We start from the raw sequence: 7268 nt of genomic DNA, 5'->3' as shown, positions 1-7268 counted from the left end.
GTTCCTTTCTGCTCTGTGAATGCAGGATGGGCTGAGAGAGGGATATAGGAATCAGACATAAAAATAGATTCCAGGTAGAGGTGTCCACGTGGGTCTGTTCTCTACAGAGCAGACTATTGCTTTGTATTAGAAAGAAGGAAAGGTATGTTCTGGAAAGCACACCTATTCTCTGCAAGTCTAGAGGTGGGAGAGGTTTGACTGTTGATGCCCCCAACTCACCTATCCAGCTAGTTGCTCCTACAGCTGAGAGATAAAGGGCATCGTAGCCCTCCTGGATGTCAGAAGTCACCCTGGGAGCAGATGTGCAGCCAAATGGACAATCCCTGGCCCAGTCCTGGTCATGGATGGTAAAAGCACGAAGGCTGGAGAGCTCAGCATGGGGGGTGTGTGTGCACGAGCGCATGTGAGTGTATACACACACACATTTTATTTTGAGGTACTTGTAGACTCACATGCAGCTGTAGAAAATAATACAGAGGCCTCCGTGTTGCCTTTGTCTGTTTCCCCAGAGATACCTTGGTACAAATCCAACCCAGGATCACAACCAGCCAGGCCCTGGCATGTCCCAGCGGAGATGCAGGACAGCCCCGTCATTGCAGACTCTCACACAACCTAGTCTGCAGGTTCTTTTAACTGTGTGCTGCTCATTGGCAAGGAGCAGATTTCCTCTAATGAGTTTTCCTTCCTTCTAATACAGAACAACAGTAAAGACACCTTTTTTTGATTTCTTTGACCTTTATGCCTGTCTCAAATCCTTTGTTGACACAAGCTATGCAACTTCTGTCCCCAGTCACAGGACAGATGGAGGGGAAATGCTCTGAAAATTCAGAGTTTCCAAGCTAACTTATGTTATGACCTCTCTTTTTTGTTTAATCAGAATATCAAAATATTCTGAGCAACCTTCAGTTTACAACTGGATTGCCTTAACCTCATAAGGTGCTGCCTGGCCCAGACAAGCAAGCACTGCACCAGGGCGAGGAATTCCTCTAGAAGTCAAAAGTGATTTTACAATTGGCTGATTAATAAAAGCAATTGACTGTTATAGCACAGTCACTATTGAGGCAGTACTGGAACATGAACATATTCTTTTACTGCCTGGATGGGACAAGAACCCAAATCTCACCACTCTACTATCCCACATAGCCTTCTATTCAGTTTCTAAAGCACTACTTAAACTTTCTACTATCTGGTCTTTAGATAAGGAAATTCACCCAAGTCTTCTATTCAGAGCTAATTGGGTTTTTCTACTGTCTAGACTTCAAGGAAATTCACTTAAGCTTTCTAATTAGTCTTCAAAGAACTTTGCTTCCTTTTGTGATTGATTTACAAGAAAACTTCCCCTCCCTGCTCTCACTTTATTTACTTTACCCCCCAGGATATCTCAATGAGAATGAAGTTAAGTAGTAGACAAGGTTTAAGGGACTTTATTTTGGTTAATCTTCACTGTGGCAAATATAGTAATATTAGTCTTAAATTTTGTGACTCTATGTACATGTTTTAACCTTGATTGATTGATTTTAAAAATAATGTTATAATCTCAATTAAAGGTCAAGACGACCCCAGACTATTTTTAGAAAAAAAGTGATCGTGATCACAGCCCAGTTCATGTCTGATGTCATCCCACTGCTTGCTTGAAATGTATAAAATAAACCTCTGCTGAAGGCAGAGCAGGAAGACTTGCACCCAACTCCGATTCCCGTGTCTTCCTCATGCCTGGTCCCCTTTTCTCCTTTTCCTAGGAATCCCCACTTACTGCTCTGCTCCCACTTTAAGACCCTGCCTGTTCTGCCCCCCAACAATCTATGATTGGGGTCAGTCTCTGACACTTTGTCTCGAGGCTTATGTTAATACTTGTTTGTGAGAAAGAGGGTTCTTTGTGGAAAAGGGTGTAATAGAAACACAAGTTGGTACATAATACATTCCTCAGACATTCTTCACTTACTTTGTAAAATACCATGATCAATGTAGTTTTCATTTTCTTCTATGAAACACTAACCATAAAATCTCTGGAGCAGCTGTTATTTTTTTAAGATGGCTGTGGTAATTAGCGGTCTCCCCCCTACATAAGTTTCCAATAAACCAAACCATGAGCGGGTTTCTACCAGAAACCAAAACACAATTGGAATTTTATTTATTCTTTGATTACCCTTCATTGGCTTACCTCCACTCTGACGGCCAGTCTCTCACTGGGTTTCCATCATAGAATTTATGACATCATCACAGAGATACTCAGAAATGCCCTCACCCCATATGTCCCTCCAGTTTTACTGGTTTTCAGATGCCTTCTGCCCTCACTTTCTCCCTTGCTCAGAGTCTCCATCATCCATCATCATTTCCTTCTCTCATTACACTCACTTTGTTCTCTCTGTGCTATCACCACCCAGATGCCTGCCCAGCATTCTAAGAAGGAAGTAACTTGGGAATGAACAGCAGTGATCACCACCACGAGAGACGCATGTCTTCATTTTATGATATTTTTCTCTGTGGTAGATACTGGCTAATTTTTGCTCACTCTCCAGTTCCAGCCTTGGAGGCAACCCCCTCACGAAGCCAATAACCCTTTGCTGGAGTTGCACTCTGGCGAGGAGAATCCAAGGCCTAGTGTGATCTGCATGGGCAGCTCAGTCCTGAGGATTCTGTCTGTTTCCACCAGTGAGACCTGTGAAAATGTATCAGTTCATCAGCTTGTACTTGTCCTCTGAAGAAATTCTTATGTGTTTTTTAAAAAGATTTATCTTTATTTATTTATGCATATAAGAAGAACGGGGGTATAGGCCAGATGTGGGGAGGTGAGAGGATTCATCAGAAACAGAGTAGGGAGCAGAACAGGCAGATTAACTGAAATCTACTGCTGAGGGGAGCAGTGGGCAGGCAGAGAGGTCTGCTGTGCCATGTGGGTCACCTCCCTGGCCAAGGATTACACACAAGCCACAAGGACTGGTGATAGCTTGATAGCCCTGAGACTTTAATCCCTGCACCACCAGGAAGGCCCAAAATTGCCTTATAGTAACAAGGATAATGTTGTTTACAACCACAAAACCCTAGTTGCAGAAGTTTATGCTAGTAACTCAAATTATAACAAAATAGTTATGCTTACGTATGTGGCGTCACAAGGATTGAATGGGAAAACAAACTTAACAGCAGGTAGCTTGCTATATGCAGTAACAGGTCCTCCTTTGGATGGTGCAAAACTATGAAGCAATCCATAGCCACTGCTGCATGAGTTTGATCCCTGGCCAGGGAGGTGACCTGCATGGTGCAGCAGACCTCTCCTGTCTCACCCAATGCTCCCCTCAACGGTGGATTTCAGTCAACCCACCTGCTGCTCTCCACTCTGTGTCTGATGAATCCTCTTGCCATGCCCTCCCACCCCACAACTCTCACCTACACCTCAATTCTTGTATACATAAGTACATAAAAAATAAGTTTTTTTTAATTTGCAATTTTTTTTTCAGGCTGCTCAATCTCAACAGACTATATCAAGTGTTCAAGGAGAGTGTCGAGGGGAAAGAAACACTAAGCTTGCAGGACCTGGAGGGCTCTGCTCATCTGTGGTTCACATACACATCATGATGGTGCTGACCAGCTGGTAAGAATAAACTTCTGAAACAACATATATAATCAGTGTCATACGGAATTTCCAACAGAGGCCAGAGACTCTTCACCATGATCTGCGTCCTACGGTAAATGTTTTTGGTACTTGGGGTGACTCAGATTTCCTTTTGCCCACATGTAGTAATCTCAAGGTCAATCTGTGAAGCCAGGCTGTAATCTGCTCTGCTGCCAGCGTCCTTCTAATTTGACAATGTGAAGTCATAACCAGAAGCTTGTCTTCTGTGGTTTCCTGGTTTCAACAACTGTCAGGAACAGAACTTTCCAAGTGTGTCCTGGGACAGAGAGGCTGCTGGACAGCTTCTTGCCTTCTTCCCAGCTGAGCATCAGAACTCCAAGATGACATGCAGTTACAAATGATTTGTGTGGTAAAGGATCCAAATTATGTCTTAAATTATTCTATAAAACATCTTCAATATAAAAATCCAGGCTTACATTTATGTGATCCCAGTAATGAGTTAAGAGTAGCAGCACGGGGTGAAGGAAGTTGAATGTTAGCCACGCATGGTAGCTTCCTCATGGACTTCTAGGTGAGGATGCTCCCTTTATACACTTTTTTTTTCTTTTTTCACTCCCTTCCTCTTCACTGCCTCCCTTCCTCATTCCTTTCTTCCTTCTTCCTTCTCTCCCCTCCCTCCCTTATTTTTAAAATTTTTTAAAATTACATACAGAATGTAGGATATTAAGCTTGTTGGATGTGGCATTTTCTCAGTATATGCACTCCGACTTTCTATTTAGAATGTCATCTTATTTTTGCAGTATCGCCTCATAACACGGGAGGTTTTTCAGTATCTAGGTATGTTTACTTGCATACAATGTCTGTTTTTGTCCGTGACCAGTTTTAAACCTTAGAACAGCCTTGCTACTGCTGACTGTCCTCTGGGCTTGAAATACAGAGCTGTTCGTGTTGGTCAGGATACTTGGGTGCTGGGAGCCAAACACCATCCAATGTTCTGTCTCCACACCATGGGCAACACTGGTGCAGATGAGGCCAATGCATTAGACAAAGCCTATCTGCCTGCCATCTGGTTTTGCATTTGAGGAAAGGCACAGACGTGTTCAAAGCTTCCGATCTTACATGCATGTGGACGTTGGGCTGTCCTGGTGCCTTTGACTGGATGCTGTAAAGTGACTGTGCTGGAGGCAGTGCTGCCCACAGTGTGTTGCATTGGTGCAAATGTGGGAATGGCAGGGGCACCCATCCCAGCAACTGCAGGCTTCTGGGAACCCGCCTACTGTGGGAGTTGACTCTTAGAGCCTGGCTGCAGGGTAGTGATGTAGAAGTGGCCTCACTTGAGCAGTTTTGTCTAGGAGGACAGAATGTGACAAGATTCTGAAGAGCCAGAGAGTGAGAAGCATCTGAAGGAGGCGCTGGATGATAGGAGCAGTTATGAGGTGGGTGTGGCTCTGAGGCTTGGCATTTTCTGCACAAAGTGACTTTTCAGCCTGAGGCTTCTGCTCTTCTTTGTGTCAAACTAAAGCTCTAAAGAAGGCTTTTTAGGACATGCTGGTGGCTCCTTCCACATTCCAGCTTGTCTTTGCAATAGGGGTTGTACCAGATTCTTTTGGAGATAAGATTTCCTTTAGGATAGTATATATACATGTATATGTATCCATATACACACACACACACACACACACACACACACATATCAACTTCCTTTCCCCTCCCAATGAGAAGTTCTCAGAAGTATCAACACCCTCAAATTGAGCCAGCACATCTATCAATTGAGAAACTTGTGGGTCGCTCAAGCAAGCAGTTGGTTTGAATGATGTGGAACTCAAGAAAGAACTAACCTGGATATCTGGAGTTGTTGGGAGCCTCCAGGCAGTAGAAAGCCTCTAGTGTGAAAGAGGAAGGAGAAAGTTTAGAATAATACAAAAAAAAAAAGAGATGAGGGCTGAACTGTGGAGAAAACCAATATTTGTAGAGTGATAAAGGGAGAAAATTTGCAATGGAATAGCAGTAAGGAGAGGGTTATGGCAACAGCCACAGAAGAAGGCATCCAAGGGAAAAAAGATTGCTGGAAAACAAGTGCAACAGTGATTAAGTAAGGACTGGAGAATGTACTGGAAATTTCAGTCGAGTTCTTACAGTGTTCCCATGACCACAGTTCCAGGGAAGATATTGAGGTGCCGGTCAATCTGCTGTGAACCGAAGAAATGGGAAGCACATGTGGTCTCTGGGGTTTGCAGGTCACAGGAATCTTCCCATCCTGGACAGTTTCTCAAAACCCTTCAGTTTGAAATGTTCCCAGTGCCTTTGTAACAGGGTGGTCCCCAGAGAAAGGGGAGATTCCAGCTTCCCTGCCCCCACCAAGGAGAGGTGAAGCTGAGCAGGGAGGAGAAAGCTAGAGAGGAGACTGAGGCAGGAAGGAAGCAGGATGGAGAGCCAGAAGGAGGCCTGAAGGAGGCACATGAAGCAGAGAGACACGTGAAGAAGCGGCTCTTACTTCTTGGTCCTGGACGGGTTGAAAAAGATGTGGGTGAGAGACCCGTGGGCAGGTTAACAGTGGCTGCTTTCATCCTGATTTTGATTTTTGCTCCTTCTGTCCCAGACACGCTGGCCCCTTCTGTCTCTTTGTTATGGTTCCTCACCAGGAGGTACCTTAGACTGCAGCAGGCTTTTGGCCCTCAGGTTCCCTGCTTTGGGCCAACCCTGTTTGACTGGGCATTTACCCACGAGAGGGTGTATACATGTATAACTTTGGTGCTTGATTTTGAAACTATATTCTGTTCCTTTTCTTTGTTGTACACTCTTGTGTAAGATTAAAGATCTTACACACTGGAGTATGTTTTGCCTTGATGCAGTGGATAGCAGAACTTATTTAGAGTGACAGGTTTGGGGGTTTGGGGTACCCCTCAAAACCTGCCCTGTAACACCATGGTACTGTATTTGGGGTGCCACGACAGACTGGATTTGAAAAGAATAGACTCTGTTTCTTCTGAGAAGCCATCAAGTCATTCTTACAAGTTCTTGATCATTCTTGTAAGTTCTTGTTCTTTAAGCTTACTCTTTGTTGATTGGACTTAGCATTTTAAAATATTTCAGGGCCTCCCTGGTGGTATAGGGGTTAAGTTCCAGTGATATCAAGCTATTGACAGGCACTGCAGCATGAGAGTTTGATTCCTGGGCAGGGAGCTGACCCACATGGCACAGCAGACCTTTCCTGTTTTGTCTGCTGCTCCCCCCAGCAGTGGGTTTCAGTATCTCTGCCTGTTCTGCTCCCCAGTCTGTCTCTGGTGAGTCCTCTCACCTCCCACCCCCCATAACTCTGGCCTAAACCCCAGTTCTTATATGCATAAACAAATAAAATAAACCTTAACATTTTAAAAAATTTTATTTTATGACAGTCTATTTTTACATAATTTTGTACATTTTATTTCCCCATCTCAATTGTAATCCCTGCAGGTTTCCCATCACCAAGTCACCCGTGTGCCATCACCATAATCCCATGCATTTCCCTCCCCACCCCCCCATTTTTTGATCCCATTCCCCACTCTACCCCTACAAAATGTCTCTGGTATATGGCTGTTCATTATTCTTGTTATTTTCTCACCTGGTCCATTATACTCCTGCTATGAGTGAAACCATCCAGTATTTTTCTTTCTGTTTCCGGCTTATCTGGCTAAGCATGATCTTTTCCAGCTCCATC

This window comes from Condylura cristata, unplaced genomic scaffold (assembly GCF_000260355.1).
Source record: "Condylura cristata isolate star-nosed mole 26May11 unplaced genomic scaffold, ConCri1.0 scaffold00004, whole genome shotgun sequence".
In the NCBI taxonomy this organism is placed as follows: Eukaryota; Metazoa; Chordata; class Mammalia; order Eulipotyphla; family Talpidae; genus Condylura; species Condylura cristata.
This window is presented reverse-complemented; position numbering follows the sequence as displayed.